Genomic DNA, 20,380 nt, shown 5'->3' with positions numbered 1-20,380 from the left:
CCGAGCGCCGCTGCGACAGCCACATGGGCCTTGTCGGGGACTCGTGTTTGTCTCCATTTCCTGGGGCGGCGCTTCCCATGGGGTTGGTCTGCTGGAGTGCCTCCACTTCCCAAAAATTTCTGACCTCCTTTTTGTGTTCGTTTGTTCCACGTGCTCATTCCAGTCCCCAAAGCAGGAGCCCACAGACTGATTTTCCCATATGACACTTGCCTTGCATGCTAGCAGGAATGACAGCACAGACAGGGAGCATCTGAGGTGAGGAAACAAGAAGGTAAGAGCTGAAACAGTGGTCATCCAACCTAAATCACACAGCAGGATTATGAGATAAGGGGTTTTATCACAACAGAGAAGAGGAGAAATGCAGAAATATGAAAAATTGAAAGTTATTTTTCTACACTTAGCATAAGTGTGGAAAGAGTGAAAAGTTTGGAGAGAAGCAGCTCAGTATGTGCTGATCCGTGAGTGTTGGCAACCTGATGGGTGCAGCTACCCAGGGGACCCTTGTGGCCTTTGCTGCAGGTGTTCTTGCAGAGAATACAATTTTTCCAATGATTCATGCTTTTTTTTTTTTTTTTTTTTTTTTTTTTTTTTTTTTTTTTTTCCCATGTCCTCACAGGACAGCTCTGTAAATAAACCCTGTGTGAGCTCTGCCTGAGACTACAGGTTCACAAAGGTACCCTGCAAAATTATAAAGCCAGCATGAGCTTCAGGTGCGGTTCTGTAACTCATACAGACCTGGGCACATATATGAGACTGTCCTGGAGCCAAACCCTGCCCCATGTGTCACTCACCAGTGCCAGAAACACCAGTTTTGTTTCCAGATTACTCTTTGCTACAGGTGTAAAGTGCTAGACCACAACTGTGGCAGATGGAGTCATGTTACGTTCAATTTTGTCACCTCTGCTAGATAGCAATGACTTTCATCAAGCCACCAAAAGGCTGGCAAAGCAAACAGGCACAGTAATGTCTAACAGAGCCTGTCTGTCTGCAGGAACCACTTACAGGCTTAGCATCCTAATTGTCTATGAGACAATACATGTGGTTCTGCAGCTCTGCTTGCACAACCAGGTCTCAGGTGCAGAAGTGAGGTTCTTCCGTGGCACCTGAGACCTGCAGGTCCTTGTTTTCCACTCCTTAGAAAGTTTTCTTCTTGATGTAGAATGAACTTATAATGATTTTTCTTTTCTAACATTCACATACATTCCGTTCTTTCAACTTACTGATGAGTGTAGCAGCCTGCTTTCCATTTTCACAATGTGTTTTACCCATGAACTTAATTTTCTCATCAGATTTTGAGAGCTGCAGAGGCACTTGGAAAGTTCTTGGCTCATATGCACTGCGCCAGACCACACCTTCTCCTTGAGGAATTCCCAGGCTTTCAACTCAAGACTGTGATCTCTGTAAACTCTTGTCTATGATGTCTGAATATTTGTAATACTTCTCATTGTTCAGGATTTAGCTCCATCCAAGCGCATGGGGTGACTTGCCATTCACCAGCAGATATGTTCCAGGCTTCCTCCAGCAAATTTTTCTCACCTCTCCAAGCTCTCCTGTGTACACCAGCAGGCTGTCAAGGAGGACAAGGAGAAGAAAATCGTGGTCCCCTCAGAAGTCAGCAGAAAACTTTTCACCTGCTTTTGCAGAGTTCATGCCTTGCCTTCCCTGCTGACCTCGCCAATGCTTGGGCAGTGTCCCAGCTCAGTGTCAGTGAGGACTCTGGGCTGTTCCTGTTGTTTGGGCTGTTCCTGCAACCCTGTGAGGTGGTTGCTGCTGTGGCCAGGCAGGGGTGTGAGCCTCGCTCAGCACCCGTGTCCTGCTGGGTCAGCCACTGGCCATCTGCACCGGATCCACGGAACTGCACGGCTGCAGATCTGGAAGGGGTTTGTGTGTGGGAGCAGAAGGACCACTCCTAAACACAATCTTTCTGGGTGTGAGAAAGACGGAGTCTTCAAATTGTGCCTGGACTACTCAGTGCTTTGTAAGCTTTGGTGCAAGAAAAGGGAAAGCCTGAGATTTCCAATGATGGAAAAACATCCACAGAAATAAATAAAACTTAAGACTAATGGAGCTGTAAGGACAATAATTGCAGAACTACATGCTGGTAAATTTTTATCACACAATAATACATATGGCACCAGCAAATAGAGTCTCTGTTTTCTATGCTTAAGCATATGAACTACTACACACTTATAAAAGCAATCATTCCTATTCTCTTACACTGTTTGGAATATGTTTGAAACACACAGTCAAGTGTGGGGAAGTGTCCAAAAAAGTTGCATCTGTCTGGTTTATGACTGACAGGAAAGGCCAAGCAATTATCTGAACTCCTGATGGGACAATTTTGTTCAGATGTATTTTGGGGTCAGGAGGCAAGGATTTCATCAGAGAGAGTTCTTCAGCTTATGAAACATACAATGTGTCCAAAACAAGGTCTGAAGTTGATTAGACATAAGTATTCAAAAGGAAATGATTTACATGACAGCCCTGGATGTATCGTCCTCTCAGTAAGATCTGACCCAGCAAGGCTGAGATAACTCACTTATGAAATAGGGCTTGTGGACTCAATTAAGGCAATTTTTTTTTCTTTTTCCATTGTAATGTTTTGCAGGGAATTAGTATATAAATCTTCAGGAACCAGGTGGAAATGTAGGAACAGTTCCTCAGCTGCTGTAAATGAGTGTGCTGGAAAACCAGGGCCATGGTTTCTAGATGGGATGACAGGTTTTGCTGTGTTTTGATGCTGTTTGGCAAGGGCTTTGAAAGAGGCAACACAGTTGCCCAGGAAGTTACAAGGCTGCACATGTGTGTGGCATGTGCTGCATCTTTTCCTCCAATGCAGCGGATGCCACACGCATGCACAGCCCTGTCATGGCCACTGGGTCCAGGGGGTCTGCTCAGGAGGAAAAAATTGTTTCCCTTGTTACACAGGGCTTTGCCACCATGAGTATTTTGGGGACACCTGCTGTGGCACTGAGAGGCAGCAAGAGCATGAGGATTTTGTCTGGTGCAGCATTTTCCTCCATTTTTCACCCACAAACCATAGAGGCTGAGTGCCTTTATAGGAAAAGATTACACAGAAAATATAAAAAATAATAGTTCCCCTTCATGTCTCCTCTTCATTTTTCCTGTTGCCTTTTTTGTGGGGTGTGAAGGGTGGGGATGGTAGGAAAGCAGACAAAGCAGTCTATTTGCAAATGTTTCATTCTTGGTGTGTTTATTTCTATGCATTTGCGTTTTTGTCTTCCAATTCTGGCATGCACATAGAGTTTACTGTGAAAGACTGAGAATTAATATTTTTAAATTCAAACAGGTTCACTTTTCAAACTTTTCTTCTCCCAGATGAGATTTCTTTCTCACACCTTTTTAGAGGGCTTTGCAAAGGTCCCTCATGCTTTTAGCAAGACAGGCTTGATGTCTCTGGAAGATTTATTAGGAGTCACAACTTAATCAAGGAACCAAGAAAGATTCATTTTTCATGCAACTTGTACAGCATCATCACCTGAGAGGTTCAGCACTAGTAAATCTTGCTGGCATACTGTGGAGGGTGATCCCGAATTTTCAGACTGCCCAAATGCAAACTGAAGGGATACACTGCTTTATGTCTCCTTCCAAGCTGAAAAGAAATATGTTTGAGAAATAAGCCCTTTTGATGGCAATTTAATTTGGGGCAGATGTGCCCGACAGCCATGACATCATCCTAAGGCAGGTCTTTTCTCCTTCTCCACTCGCCCCCTCCCCAACTTTCCAGGAAAGGTATGGAACATAAAGGGATTTATCAGGTGTCTTATCATAAATGTGCTTTATATCCTGAAGTGCATCTGTGGGCTGGTTCTCATAGGTAAAACCAGCTGTTAGCTTTGAATAAGGACAGACAAACAGAAAAAGAAAAGATTGTGCACAGGAAAAATTTCCAGCCATCATGTATGTTGTGGGAAAGAAGAATAAAACCAAATATACATGTTTGGTCTCTAAGACTGTGATTTCTTTCAATGACTGTCAGTGAATTTGCTTTCATCTGAAAGTAAATTCAGCTCTGCATTCAGTAGCAAGCAGTGCTGGTCACTGGGCACCTGGAAAGCCATCTTTGGCTGAGAGATGAGGCTCTGTCCATTTAATCACTGGCACCTCTGCCGAGGCAACCAATGCAGGTGGACAGGAATTATGCCTGTCAAGTGGTTTTGGCTCTCTGACCTCCCCTCCTCAAATCCTCCAGCCACCACAAAATTAATTTAAAATTGATTAACAATTATGCTTGAGGAATGAGGAACACATGGATGTCAGAAGTTAGGTGCCAGTGGCCTGGGAAGTACCCAATTAATCTAAGTACCTCTTTGGAGAATACAACCCTGGAGATTAAATCACAGCCTAGGATCAGGTGGATTTTTGAGCCTAAAGTCCCAATTTAGATGTGTTTTAGGTTACCTAGATCTTGCCCCTATTTCATACCAGAAGAATTATACTAGAAGGACAAAACATGGAGCTTCAAGCTGTGGCAGGTATAAAGGAATCTTGTAGCATGCTTTTATAGGTGTAGTGTGGAAAGATTTTGTCTCCATTTTCCATTTTCCATACTGGGAAGCATAGAAATCCCTTTGTCTTTTTTCAGAGGTTTTTTATGTTGTGGTTTTGGGTTTTTTTATGTGGAGGTCTTTCAGTTTTCAAAGAGCAGTAATGTCCAGCCTTCTGGAAAAAATGCAAAGACCTCTTGGAATAGTGCAGCTTGTAAAGGGGAACATATAGGATACCTCATCGCTTTAGCCAGTGCTTGTGCTCCACCACGCTGAACATGCACCCACTATGTGGCAGAAAACCCCCTGTGCTTTCACCACATAAATCCTGCTTGTTTTCTTGGGTAAGGGGAAAAAGGTGCCTGCCGTGAGGAGAAAGGCTGCTGGGACAAGGAGTATTGCTCATCACTGCACGGCACTTGCTGAGAACAAGATGATCTGTGCTGGTGCTAATAAACCAGGGGAAGATTTTCATGTCCATAAGAATATAAAGATCTGCCTAAATGAAAAAAAGAGGAAGGAAAAATGCTAAGTGAAAAAAAGAGCTAACTTCAGTACTCACTCTTTTTGCTCTTTAAATATCTGCAGCCAGCAATGCTCACAGGGAGTGCCAGGAATACGAAAAGGTTGAGGAAGGGTGAGTGCTAGCAGTCTCAGCCTTTTCACACTTGTTGCTGCTGAATCATAAAAACTCCACATAGCACCACATAGCCCTGTTTGGGGCTGTGTGAGCTATTGCCAAGACAGTGACATCTTTGGGCCAGCACAGCTTTCCACTGTGGAGAACTGCATTGACCATTCCGAGGGAACCAGGGCGTAAGATTTATCCAAACATAATAGAAATTGTGTATCTAGGAGTAAAAAAAAAAAAAAAAAAAAAGACATCAGAATAAAATTATTTTTTACTGCAACCATTTATTTCTTGGCTTTGTGAAAACTGTTTCAAGTCATTGCCTTTCTTTAGGAGGGTCAGGAGGCCAAGTCCAATGATAAATACAAAACTCTGAGATCATTATTCCCTTCTTGGACTTTAACTGACGAAAAGCTCCATTCTGTTTGGCTGGGCTGCAGTCCAAAGCCCAGTGACCACCCTGCTGCAGCAAAATGCTGAGTTAGGGTATTCTTGAAAACCTAAAACATCACTTATGCTTTTCCTGATAGGAAACAGATAAAAGTTCACTGTGTCTCTAATTGTCCATATCCTTGTGGTCCTCTTCCTCTAGGCTTGATAGACCCCTGTTGCAGTTGAAGGGTGTAGCAGTTGGGGCTCTTGGTGCCAGCAGAGGTTTCAGTGCCAGGACTTCACTCCTTGAAGGCAGGGGAAGACTGGCTGCTGGCCAAGCAGCATGTGGGCAAGGCTGCCTTAAGCCTGACTCTGCTGAGCTTGTGCTGCTGGCTGAGCAGTGACTAAGACACCCATCTCAGTGCTTTTTAAAGCTGTCCACCAAAATCTGGGTTGAGACTATCATCTTCACTGGTATTAGCAACATCCACAGGATCTTGATTAAAGTAACATTTGCCTTGTTTTGATCTGGGGCATTAATTCAGTGCATTTTCTGAACAGTCTTCAATACTGATTTCCAGTTGTCCTGTATGTTCGAGGTGGAATATTTTAATGTTGAACTCCACCTTTCTTCTCAGTAAGGATGAGCATTTCAGGACAAAAAGAAACTCAAATGCCTTAAACCTATCCCCTTCCACTGCAGTAGGTGAAACTCACTTTCCACAAGAATTCCCAAGCAAATTATGGCAAACTTCCCCAACTTCTCTGCAGCTGCACTGGCAGGAGGCCAGCAGGCTAAAGGCAGTATCATATTGAATGTAAAGGTGTAATATACATAGCCCAGAGCTACCAGCAGAAAAGGCTCTGTCCTGAATCCTGTGGCTGCAGAAGCTGCTGTGACACCCAATATACACTCAGCCCTGAGCAACCAAAACCTGTACTAAAAACTATTTGTCTCTTCCCTAGCAATAAAGTTCTGTCACTCCTGCAGCATCCTCTTCAAGCTTGAGGCTGAAAAGTGCAACCTTCTCCTGTGGTCTCCCAGGAGGATATTTCTTTTCCCTCTGACAGATCCTTCACTGAAGGAGGGTTCCCCATGCATGTGAGGGCTGCACAGAAATGCTAATCCTTTCTTGAATCAAGGAGAATGTCTCTCACCTTGAATTAACAAGAATCCCTTGGCCTTTCTGGGGCAGTGGGTGCTGCTGCTCTCACTGTTGGCTGCCAGAGATGTTGGATTTTTCTTTGGAGCACCCATGTGCAGATGCAGGATGAGAGGAAAGGAGCCTCAGTACAAGCTGCTTCCTGCAAAGGATGCTGCCTTGCTCTCCTCCTTCCCTTCTTAGCTGCTTCCTTGGATGCTTGGTGCATTACAGACTCATGATCACTGCAGACCCCAGAACTAATCAGCAGAAAAAGACAATGTATTTAATTTTTTTTTCAGCTTTAAAATAGCAATTGCCCAGCTGAGTGGGGCATATGAATGTGTTCCCTGTGACTTTCTCATACAGATAGCTAAGGAGAGATGAAATCATTAATCAGTGGCTGCACAAGTGGTTGGAAAACATGCTGAACTTATCATGGTTTGTCATCAAACTGAAAATTCATTTTTAATAGGGTCACCCAGGGTCTGTTTGGAGCCTGTTTCTGTTTGATATTTCCATTAGTAACTCGGATAATGGAATAAAGCATGCTTATAAAATCGGCCCATCACACTAAGCCAGGAGGATTGTGAGCATATTGGGGCCCAGGATTAAAATTCAAAATAGCTATGAAAAAATTGGAGAGCTTTTCCAGAATCAACAAATGGAACCAAAGAGAGATACATGCAAAGTGCTAGGAGGTCAAAAGGTCTTGTATTGAAACAAGGAGTGACCAACCAAGGAGCAGAAGAGACCTGGAGGTGAACATAACCCAGCTGACCACAGTGACACCCACAAGGGTAGACGTGGGGATGTGAAAGCTAAGGGCTGAGTGACAACTTCATGGCATTGGGAACTTCTCTCCTCAAGTTTTGCATCCAGCAACTGGACATCACCTTTTAGAGAAGACATAAATGAAATAAGAAAGCCCTGAGAGACCATCAAGGGTATTACAAGGTTTGTAAAATCTGACCTGTGAGGAGAGATTGAAAGATCTTGGAGTTGTTTAGTCTAGTGAAGAGAAGATAGATAGGTCCAAAGGGAGTGGGATAACAGCCTTCAATTTTTTTTCTGTAAAGAGGATGAAAATCTGTTATCTTTATATCCACTGAGAGTGGACATAAGGAATAATAGATTTAGCAGGATGCAAGGGAGATTTAGCTTAGATAGTAGGACAAACTACCCAGCTATAAACAAATATAAGCTCAGGAGCATGCTGCCTTTGTCGACTGGGGGAGTGCAGTCATTAGAGGTTTTTAAGAACAGATTAGATGAATGGCTGTTGCAGACAGCCTGTTACAGTTCTTCTCACCTCAGCACCAGAGAATAAGCCACAGGGCCCTTGCTGGTACTGTTTTATCTTTTCCTGCATTAATTTGCTGGAGTTGCTGGAGCTGAAGGAGCTGTGCCAATAGTTCTTGTTCTTCTGCTCGGGAAGCAGAACAGCTCTGTCAAAAAGAAAAGCCAGCCATCTGCCTGGGATGTGTGAAAGCACCATGGCTGGTACTTACACAGACAGTAGCCACAGCTGCATGCTTTTGCTTATAGAGCAAGCCATTGCAGAGCTCCACTTCAGTTCAAGTAGTCCTTGGGCTTCCTTGCTCAGTTGGATCTTCCCTTAGCACATCTCCTAAGGTACACAAAGGCAGCGATGAAGTGCTTCTCTCAAGTTTCATTCCTAAAGTTTTAGCAGATTTGGTCTTGGAGGCAGCTCTCACAGACACCATTCTAACAAGACTGAGCTGTAAACTGAGTCAATGTCCATGACAGTTCCTAGTTAAAGGGAAAAAAGTAAAACATCCAAGCTGCAAATGGCAAAGGCAACCATTCTGCTTTGTACATTAAAACAACTGTTATATACTAATAACTCATTGTCTTCTGACTTCCTTTCATTTTTTCCCAGAGTGATACAGACTGTGATAAAATATGCTTTAAAAATCAGATGGTTAAACAAGATGTGCAATCTGCTTATTATTATAGTTTCTACCCCAAGCTGTGAATCAGTGCCTCTTCAGTCTGGCAGTCTGAGATTATTTAAGCATATAGGTTTATGTTCTAGGAAACAGTAAAAATTGTCTACTCAGTGATAAATAATTGCTTCTTCTTTAGAAGCACTTGTTATCACCTCCTCATACTGAATATTTTTAGTACTAGCAAAGTATCTTCTTTTCAGCTCCCTTGAGACATCTGTTCTCCATATGGTGGACTTGCCTCTGCTTACACAGCCGGTTTCTGGGAAGGAGTCTCCTGGTATGACAAATTGGAATTATTTCCAGGTCTTCAAACACTCCACTAGTTCCTGACTCGTGTAATTGAGCCTAACAAGTTCTGCAATATTGTACATGTTTTAATCCCTCTTGCCTACCTAATTTTTGTCATATTACTTCCACTGACAGCAAGCTGCCCTTAAAACATCAACACCAGGCAGCAAAGAGACACTTAGGAGCCAGTGCTGGTGCTGAGCCCTGCTAGGGTACACCGCCCCACCATGCTGTGCTGCCCCTCTGCTCCTTGAAGTAAATCTGCTGGAAGCAGCATGGTTACCCCATCCTGGTCACGGCCATGGGGCTGCCAGCACGGGAGCACAGCCTCTTTGAGCATCTCTGCCAGATCCTTAACACTGTGACTAGTGCAAGAGAAATGGGGCCACCCCATCACTGTGGGCCACACTATTTGCTTCCTACCGTTTCTGAACTGTATTCTGTGAAGCAAAGACTCCTACAAACATACAGAAAGGAGACAGCATTTATTTTTCTCTTTGGTTTGACAGCAAATGCCAGAGGATGAGAGCTAAAAAATAATCACTCATGTCTGTGTGTTAGGCATATATCTATAGTTACCCTCTTATTCCCCACTGTAGACCACGATGCATGGGTACTCTCTGACCTTGCTCTATAAAACACATGCACTATTCAGATATATTTCTCATGCCTTATTACAGAAACTGCCAGTTTGAATTTTTCTAGAAGCTGTTACAGTACAAAGAGACACAAAGCATTGTCAAGTGATTCGTTCCGCACAACAATGTGATGTTGCAAGTAACAGTGGAGGGAAACCACACAGACGATACTTTAGAAGCAAGACTTTCAACAGAGGACCAGTGGAAGGCACAGAATATTGATACTTCCGACTCACAGTGTTTGTGTATTTTAATAACACTCCAAGCACCCATTTTCCTTCCATGCTTGGAGAATCAGGGAAGTGCCACACCAGCAAAAGGGAAGAAGGCTATGTGCTTGGGGAGGAGCAGAAGCTGTGTGGGAAGCACTCCAGAGCAGCAGTCCCTCATCGTGCTGAGCCCCCAGCATGCTGCTGGAGGTAGGTTATACTGAATGAGCTGTGATTTTGTCTTGAAAATCTAATGCTTTCATTAATTCATACAGTATTTTTCCCAAGATCTATAGCTAAAACTCCAAGGATACAATATGTGGTCATGAGAAATGCATCTAGCCACACTATTTTTTCCTATGGTAAACATTAAATCCTTCTTAATTAGAAAAAAGTTAATTGTTTTGGCAGCAGAGTGCCGCATACAAAGTACCTGGAGAAGAGAGAAGTACTCCGGATCCTTCTGAGAATAATGGGGGCAAAGTGAAAGCAGAGTAACCCAGATGAAAACTAAAACCTGAGGAAAAGAAGAAATGTTTTTCTTAAATCCTTGGTTAGTGAGAAATTAACCTACCTGTCTTTTTATACTTTAAATAAGATATATGGAACAAAGATTTTGTTTCTTATAAATTAATATGAAGACTTGCTGTTTTGAGATAGTGCAGAAATCTGTGTTTTATGGAGTTGCAAATAAACTTTGCTTATGAAGCTGCAGATAGGGCACATTCAGAAGCATGTTATTGCTTAGCTTCCACGTATGAGACAATTTCTGCAGCTAAAAAAAATTAAATGTTTCAGTAAATCACTGTATCATTAAGGACCTAAAGGGCAAAGATGTGTCAAACTGAGTATGCTGCTTTGTCTCAACGTTTCCTACATCCAAGGTTACAGCAGGACAGTTCAGTGGCATATTCCCAAACACTGAGCCACTGCCAACATTTTCTTAATGGGATTAAATTCTGCCTTGTTACTGTACAAAGACATATTTTAAGTACACTTGGCCATTTATTTGATGTATGATTTGCTTTGGCTGAATTATAAGCCTGGAACTGTGAAGAGTAAATTCTTTATTTAATTTCTTGCTGTAGTTCTCCTAAAAATTATGCAATTAGCAATAGAGATATTAATAGAATGGAGAAGTAAGATAGATAATTTAGAAGATTTTCCCATCCGTTAGTATCTGTATCAATAATTGAATAAACATTGAGAGAAGTAAAGCATATTGATGTACGTACAACCAAAAAACATTGAATTGATAAACAGCTGTCCAGAAGGACTCTTCTGAGATGACACCTGCCTTGTAGAATTGGAAGGAAGGGAATACATAAGGCAGCAATACTACCCACAGCTAAAACAAGGCACAGGCTGGTCACAGACAGGACTTGGAGGCTGGGATGGAGATGGGCATGGAAGTTCTGTCAAATTGGGCCTCTGATACCTTTCTGCTGCAGGTAATAGAACAGCAGGGATCATCCCTGCAAAGACATCCTTGGGCCATGACACATGTGGCAGCCACAGTCACAGCAGATTAAACACAATGAAAATACTTCTAAACACTAAATTAAAATGTAACTAAAAGGCAGTATTCCCCCCCTTGAAGCTGGCCAAGAAGACCTGTACAGTGACCCAGGTTTACCAGGCTCTTTCCTCCCAGCTCAGCAGCAGCACAGCCTCGAGCCAGCGCAGCATAGCCTGGCTTCCCCTGCCCTGGACCCCCGCAGTGGGGACTTCCACCAGGTTCAGCAAATCATGAGAGTGCTGCCTGCTCCAGAGGTGGGGAGGAAATCAGAACGTTGTCATTAGATCTGTTATATGTAGGTGTCTTCTCCAGGCAGGTGACACCCTACACAACCCCAGCCAGCAGTGCTGGAGACCTCTACGTTCCCAGGAGTGGGTGGCTCACCAGAGGGCAGCCAAATGCTACAGTCTTACAACAGTCGCTATCCACTCGGGCACAAACTCTTACTGCAGAGTTGTTAACATCATAAAATATATTCTACAATAATTTCTGAGAGCTCCACACTCACCATGAATGCATCACAACTGAGACTCTACTCCTGCAATTGTCTTTTTCTTGCTAAAACATTGATTTATTAAAGACTTGATCCTGATCTTATTTCACAGCTATATAATTCTACTTCTATGACGTTATCCCAAAAGACTTTCGAATACAATGCATAAATGCGGAAAAATTAGGAGGATTGCCAAATGGTACATGGGCAGAATGTCCCTGGATTTGATCTTGATGCTGAAGACTATAAGCCTGATCCTCCCTTCTTGAAGACTGATAGAAACCAGGGCATGTGTATGTTGCAATTGCAAGGGTAAATATGAGAGGTTAATTGAGATAATGACTTCTATCACAGATCAGTGTTGTCTTTCTTTTGTTTATATTCTAAAAAACTTCCCATCTCTGTGTATAATCACCAAGGATGTGCGTTGGTGACTAACTGTGCTTTGTAATGAAGCACGGTTGTCCAGCTCTTTCCTACAAAGGAACAAGTCAACACTACCAGGGTCTGCACTGCTAACAAGGACTGCACCACTTCCAGTGCAAAGCTACCATTGGCAGAATTGAAACAAATTTATGGTAAAAATTAAAACATTTATATTTTAACATCTCCAGACTTTATTAGGTGTTCTTTATACAGTCATCTGGTATGTTTAAAGGGTGAGCAATCATATAAAAGGAAATATGGTCATAACTGATTGAAGTAATAAAACCCTGAAACTAAATAACATCTCATAACTCATTACACAGCATATATTAGATTTCATTACATCAGTATATGACTTAGTAGTAAATTCTCTTGTTGGTCATAAACCTCTAAAGTGTTGTCATCCTGAAAAATGAAATTAAAAAAGGGAAGAAGACAATGCCAGGACATTCTGGTGGTGCTTGTACTGTTACAGCACAGCCCCACCTTGCGTCAGGTTGAGCTGGCCTTGACTGGTGGTGCTGGAGATGGGTGATGTGTTTTTCCCCACTGTTATCACTGTGTCCTGGACAAAGCCACTCCTCCCACCTGGGGCATTGGCATTGCCAGGGGTTTGTTTTTGTGTAGCTGACCTAATGCTGAGCTTGTCACCTTGTGTGCTGATGAAGTCACCTGCATCTCTGGCACTGGGCAGCTCGTGCAAGGGTGGTGGCCGAGCACACCCTCCCTGAGTGCTTCCCTGTCTGTACTGGGGTCCAGGAACCCCACTGAAGCAGCAATGTGCTGGTAACAGAGGCCAGAGCTGTGAGCTGGGAGCCTGTGTTCCCTCTGCCGTGGCACTGGGCAGCGTTAGCTGCTGGCGTTGTTTGCTGCTCACCACCCCGGGCAGGCCATGAGGGGGTGGTTGCTGCCCACCCAGCTTCCTCACCCTCACCATGCTTTCATCTGCCCTTGTTCACAGCCTAAGTACTGCTGCAAGCTGGCAAACGTGGCTCTGTCACATACTCTGGGCTGCAGGGAGCTGGACGGATACCCCAGCTACTCGCCACTTGGACAGATGGCATGGCTGGAGCCCAGTGGGACTGTGATCTAGGGCTCTCAGAAGGGACCTTGGAGAGGCAGTTCACCAATTCATGTTACCCCACGGAAACACCAGCGTGGGGGATTTCCAAAATCCCCCCTCTTTCTGAGGCTGAAGCATCTCCCAGATGATTCCCAAAGGCTATTCAGGATGCTGGTGCCTTCCCAAATCCTTCAAAGGGCTGAGCAGAGGGTCACTGATGACCTGAGACGGCTCCATGAGTCCAGTTACCTGCTGGTGTGTTTAAGGGAGGTGGCAGTCACATGCAATGAGGAGAGGAGCCAGGCTTATTTCTGGCATAAGCTCACCATGCCCACAGCTTATTTGTGCTACAAACAACAAACGCTTCAGAGAAACTGCACAAAAATGAACCTTTGAGCTGGGGACAAGCTCTGGTAAGTGTTTAAGCCACCCAGCTACAGCATCAGAGATCTGCTCCCCATCTTCTTGCAGCTCCCAGTGTCTTGAACTCTTGTGCTGCAGCACAGCACCAACACCTCATCTGGGGCTCCATCCTCCAGCTGCTCAGGCCAGGTCTGAGCAGGGGACCAGCCCTGTGACTGGGAAGGTTGATTTCCCCCAGGGCCAGCAAAGTGGCAGTTTTTACCCAGATTGCCTCTTTCCATTTGACTGTCAGGGCTGGCATCTGCTGCCTCAGGATCAGATGGGCTTTTGCTAGTGAGGTGGGCAGCAGGTCCCTCATTCCAGGCTAAGAGATTCTGCTAAAATTATTTCTGAGCAGATTTGCTAGGATCAGTCCACAGCAAAACCCCTTGCGGCAGGGCTCATCTGTGTGCAGCATGCCATAGCTCAGGGCTAAGATAGGCCCTGAGACATGTCCATGACGCTGGTTTGGCAAAGTCAGGCCTAAGCAGAGACTGTTGTAGCTCTCGGTGTCAGCTGTGAACAGTGGATCTTCCTCTCTACAATTCCCCAAAAAGCTTTTATGTTGTTTCATTTGAGAACTAACCTCCCCTCCTCCATCTGACAGTTTATAATTACCCAGAGCAACTGATCAGCAACTACACCATTTGCAACATCTGGGAGATCTTAAGGCAGATCCCAGTCCAAGCTGCACTGATGTAATTGTTTTGCTGGGTGAAGGACGATAACTCTCCCCACTTAAGATTATACTCCTTCAAAATAATCCAATGGTTTTTTTGAGGCTCACTTATGTCAACACGTGCTTTATTGTGTCCTATGTGTTTTTAAAGTGCTGGGTGGAAGCAGCTGGAGGAGAAGTCCCCTTTCAAAGCATACCTCCTCTTGTTCTTTTTGAAGTAGTTTGTTGAATAAGGCTTTAATGGCTGTTTTGGACACATTCAGACACACTATTGGGTTTGATATACTTACAAAAAGCTAAGGATGGAAATTCATGAAAGAGATCCCCCAGAGCTCCAAAGGTGAAGGTGACTACACCCCTCCTTTCCACGAGAAAGAGTAAGAGTCTGTGACCACATAAAAAACAAAGCTGTACTTCTGAAAGGAAATATGGTCTGTTACTTTTATTTTTCTTGAGATTTTTTTGTTGTTGCTATATAAAATATATAAATAAAGCATGTCTAGTTGCTGTCAGTGCAGCCCCACATTCTCCTGACTTTGCTCTGCCCTAGGAGCCTAAGTGCTCCTAGGAAGGGATGACTGCCTCCACAGAGCTCCGAAATTATGATCTCACCCCTCCTCTAGTACCTTGGCTTTTGCAGTGCGCGGAGCAGAGCTGAGCCAAGCCTCACCTGGCAGCAGGATGCCTCTTGCTTTTTAGCAGAGCCACCTCTACACTGCCACAACAGTGTGGTGAGCTCTAGCAGGCTGGCTGAGTGCTGAGCATTGCTGGGGGCCTGCTTGCACATTGATGGAGTTATGGAGTTTTCACCCACATTCTTCAGGATGAGAGACTGCGGCTGAGAAACATGGAGAACTTGGAGAATTTTTAATTGAAGCAAACCAAAAAGATCAAGCTGCTTTTATGACTATTTCATAATAGTATCTTTTTAAACTAATACTCCACTAGGGAACGCAACTTGCAGACAGAAAACCCTCTGAAGTGCCTTGAAGAGATCTGAGCTTTGGACTCTGAACTTTGCTGCTTATAAACAATCATTTCAATCTGCTAGGTCACAGTGGGAGTATGAGGCTTCATAAAAAGGCTTAGGTGTTGGAATACTGAGTGCAGCAGTGCTTAACTCCATGTCTCACTATGCAGCCACCCCTTGCAATCCAGAAGATTTAGACACAAAGAACCAGATCCATGTAGGCCAGTGGGGAACCACTTTAGGAAGGGCTGAGGAGAGCACAGCCCAGCTGTGCTGAGTTACCTCCTTCTGATCGGGTTTCAGGCTCCAGATCCTTTCCCAGCACAGGAACCAAAGCAGCACATTCTCATAAAGCAGCAACAACAATTCCAGCACTTGCTTAGGCTTTGGAAGAGAAAGATCCAGTGCTCCTCTTTTACAGCAGAGATGTGAGCATCCGAAACTCAGACCTACCCTGTAACTGTGGGGGCATCTTCTTGAAGATGCTCTGGTTTTCACGAAAGAAACAGATGAGGTTGGGCCACAGGAGATGGATGCTTAGGCCATGTCTGGGTACCTTGGAGCAGGGCAAGGACAGCTTGGATTCCACTCAGAATAAGGTTCAGTGGATGATCTTTAAATATTCTTTAGGGAAAACTTAAGCCTCAGTGAGTGCCATGAACTTGGCATTCTGAAAGTTAGGACACACAGGTGTCACTCTCTGCAGTGGCCTAAAAAGCACCCTTGCCTTTGTCAAACCACCTCACACCTCTCTCCGCATGCTCATACTCAGTGTCCCATTTCCCAAAATGCATTAAACCACGTGTTTGCACATAAATGCATCAACTCCACCTCATCCTCACTGTGCACCTCCAGAGCAGGCAAAGGGGATTGAGGTCAATTTATATTCTTTATACTTCCTTCAGATCCCTGCACATGATTCCCTAATCCTGGGTCTACCTCAACCCCTCACCCACCCTGCATTCCTCACTCAAGCCCTTGGCCTATCTCCCTGATCCAGTGCCAGGGCTCAGGTAGAGCAGGGCAGAAGCTGGTGGGCAGTAAATGCCCAGACAGGCAAGTGCCTCTAGGCAGGTGGAGTCAGGCATTGCCCTTATTTTGAAGCACATCATAAACCAGCCTAGAAAAAAGCTCTAAACAACAGATTCAAGTCCTCATGTCTCCTGGTACATTTTATCAGATCTTTCATAGCAGAAGAGAGATAGCCAAAAGGATTAATAGTCCCGCTTGCACTCCAGAAAATATGAAAATATTATGTAAAAATATGTAAGCATTCACCGAGAAGGGAACTGTGACTCCACACCTTTTGTGAAGTAAAAGGAATTGAGCTGACAGGCTGCCAGCATAACCTAACATTAAATCACCAGTGAGCAGAAGGCATTGAGGGCTCCTTCTCCAGACATGTCTTAACACCTACCTTGCCAGGAAGGCAGAGGTGCAGATGCTTTCTGGCACCTTGGGACAGCACACTTGCTGTCACTTCATCCCAGCAACACCAGCACAGGTTCTGGGTGAGTCAGGAACTTCTTGACACTGAAGGAAGCTTACAGCTCCACATGGCCTGCAAGGGAGTTTGAGGAAACAGTTTTGGAATAAGTCCCCGTGGTATTTAGATGCTAACGCAAACTGTTTACAATGAAGTTCGTGGCCTACAATTTTTCAAGATGTTAGCCCTTTGGGCCGTAGATCAGCTAAGAGAGGCTATGAGAAGTGAAGTCACCCTGGTGTCACCCTGGAGGGGCTGCCTCTGCCTGTTCTGCTGGAGCAGCCCTTGCCCTGGCCACAGTTTCAGACCATGAAAACTGACTGCCAACACTGGAGAAATCCTGAAGGTCATCTTTGACCTTTGCTATCTAGAGAGAAAATGCCTCAAGTCAGAATGTGTTTACCATACTAATGCTAAAACGCTTCCATTAAAATGACAAGCACGATGTTTCATCAAAATTCTTCGGGGATTTGTATCTGCTGTAGCTCTCTTTCAGATGGAAGTTGGATGTAAAACAAGCATATGTTTCTTGTTACAGTGCTGAAAAAAATCCATTGTTTTGGGGTTGACCAATTCAAAATTTAAGCAAATTAATCTGACATAGAAAACATGATCTTCAGCAATCAAAATGTATTCTTATATTTCATAATGTACTTAATAAAGAGAACTTCAAGGGAAGCACAGGTTTGCTCAAAAGTGATGAAGAATAATTTAAGCTAAAACTATCATCAAACTGCAGGACTAGCAATGTCAGCTCAGACTCTTAATTCTACACACATAATTCGGATGTGGTGAACTACAAAAATACCTCAGTAATTTATGGAATTCCTACAAAATTTATATCCAAAAAACTACATTAACAAAGGTGAAGATTTCAAAATCAGGAATAAGGAGATGCAAGATTCGCTGTTGCATTGTACATGATGATATGACATTAAATTGCAGGTTCACATTTTAGGCACTCTTCTCATTCAGAAATTCTTTACAATCCTCTTCAGTGCACTACTCATCCTTGCCTTCTGGAAGCACCACGTACAGGCCACAAATACATCATCTTCTATGCAAGTATTTTTGCACTTACCGCCAGAGGAATGAGGATTGTGAGAATCCCTGTGAAATTTGCTCCTGCTACCACCACCTGTAGTAACCATTGTGCGTATGGATAAATACCAACGCTTGCACCTAATACTTTCAGAACCGATGAACTGAACCCAGACATAGATGTGATTACTCTGTACTTCTGCAGATGTAGCTCCAAGCACAGATATGTTAAGCACTTAGCAAAACTTTTATGGAGCTTCTGTGAACCAAGTGTCTTGCTTAGTATTACAGAAGAACCTTGTGATAGCAGAATAAAGAAATCCCAGTTCTCCCAAGCAGAATGCCCTTTCCTTCATCAGACTCTTTTCGTCTTTTCTTTTCTTCTTTTCTATTTTTTCTTTTCTTTTCTTCTTTTCTCTTCTCGCTATCTGATCCCCTTTACTATTACTAAGCTTTTCCTTAAAATGAGGTGACTTTTGAAGATAGCAAGCTAATGGCTGCACAGGCCAGGATGCTTCAGAGGGCAGGATCCCACAGAGAGATGGACAGGTGGGGTAGAATCAGTACAGTAAAACTGCAGGTCTGAAATCCCATTTTTGCAAATGCACTCCTTCCCATCCCAGATATTTTTAAGCATAACTGCAAGCATTCAAAATTGGGAATCATACTTACCCTCCAATTTGTCACCAGCAGGACTGAAATCTTACATACAAGAAAACTCCTATTTCTTCTGGCTAAGATTAATGCTTGTTAACTCAATGTGCACGGAGGAGAACACCAGAAGGTGAAACATGAAATGTCGCCCAAGCTACTCATTCATTAGCCAGTAGCAGAAGCATACAAATTTCACACCACATATCCCAGAGTTTGGGCTCTAAACCAAAGCTGCTATAGCTCCTGGCTCCCAGGCAACATATGCCAGTCTTACACCAGCCGCCTTCCTCCCTATTCCTCATCATTTTTAGACACTCCCAAACATTTCAAATACACACCCATCTCTTCAAAAAAATGGCAAAAAACATTTTCCTTACTAATAGCCTTCCAAGATACAACTCAGAAGTTGCAGTACAATAGTACTGTAGGATGTAGCATTTTTTCAAAATGCTTCGACAGAAGACTACTTTGGACATTACGGAAATTTAAAGTTAAAAATTATCAATCCAAGTCAGAAGCATCTGAAAACTCATCTAAATGAAGCCTCATGGAACAGGAAAGCTCTTAACATGGCTTCCTTTTCCCCCTTTCCCTTGAGCTACCCAGAAGATCACTTGGAAAGACTCTTTTATTAATTTCTACTACTCACCTCTGACTCTTTAAGATATTTTATTTGAGAGAAAAGGGATTATTGATTTCAGATGTTTTAGGCCAGCTGGGGTGTGGCTGCTTTGCACCTCACTCATACGTCACCCTATTTTTAAGCGCCTTATGCCAACAAAGCCCTTTTGTCCAAACCAAGTAATTTTTGAGAAGCTTTCTTCTTAATCCAAACCTGTGGTCAAATAAGCAGAGCCTTTCCACAGAATTCTAGCTTTCATAGAAATTTGACCAGCTATGCTTTTAAAGTACTACTTTCACTACGTAATTAAGTCTTCTAATATAATTCTAAGAGATAATGAAATGGTTCTAATTTCATTAGAAAACTATACTCTAATAATTCCATAAAGAAAAGTGTGAAACTTCACGCCCTATATGTCTCTTGGAAGAAAATAATAAAGTTCCCAAAAATACATCAAATTATGTATGGTTCAGTTATTAGATTTTACTATAGGAGAAAAATGAAACCTCAAATTCTTAACGTATTCTCCACACAGACTTTAGAGGAATATTGGCAATGCAGGTATTTTTGCAGAATTTTGTTTTGCCACATGAGGCTGTCAAGTTTTGTGGGATCACTGTATCCATCCGACAGATGTAAGGGACTTAAGCAAGCAGGTGATGGTTAGTAATAGAATGATGAGCAAAGCTAAAAGCTTCTAATCCAGTATTTTATTTATTTGGTCATACCAATTCAAAACTGCAGATGTGGTTTGCTCCTGTTTCTTTTGGTAAACTGAGTGTTGCATCTGGCAGACAAGCATGCACAACAAAAGGAAAAAAGCAAGTCCTGAGGCCATCATGCAAGATTCTCTCCTTTATCCAGAATATTATAAAACAGGCTCTGAATTTCATGCCTTATACCAGTAGCAGCCTCAACTTCACACTACCATTAAACTATGGAAGACTAAACTCCAGGTTTTCAGCCAGTAAGGGCCAGTATTTTCTTGATACGAATCACTAAAAACTAGAGCATGCTTTAGGTGATGAAAAAACCCATGATAAGTTAACTATGTTAAGTGCTATGTAGTTTAAGCACATCAGAATACTATTTTTACTCTTTAAAAGAATAAAAACTCTCAAAAGCTGAAGTGAGACAGTCATTACGGTTTACATGAGAATAGTTTTAAGGCTTAACAATATATATGGTATAAAAAGTTAGTGAAACACTTCTTATTTTATGAATAAGGAATCATCTATATTTTTCATTTTTACAATATGTATCT

This window comes from Anomalospiza imberbis, chromosome 1, assembly GCF_031753505.1.
Source record: "Anomalospiza imberbis isolate Cuckoo-Finch-1a 21T00152 chromosome 1, ASM3175350v1, whole genome shotgun sequence".
Taxonomy (NCBI): Eukaryota; Metazoa; Chordata; class Aves; order Passeriformes; family Viduidae; genus Anomalospiza; species Anomalospiza imberbis.
The sequence above is the reverse complement of the archived record's forward strand: the minus strand, read 5'-3'. Positions refer to the sequence as shown.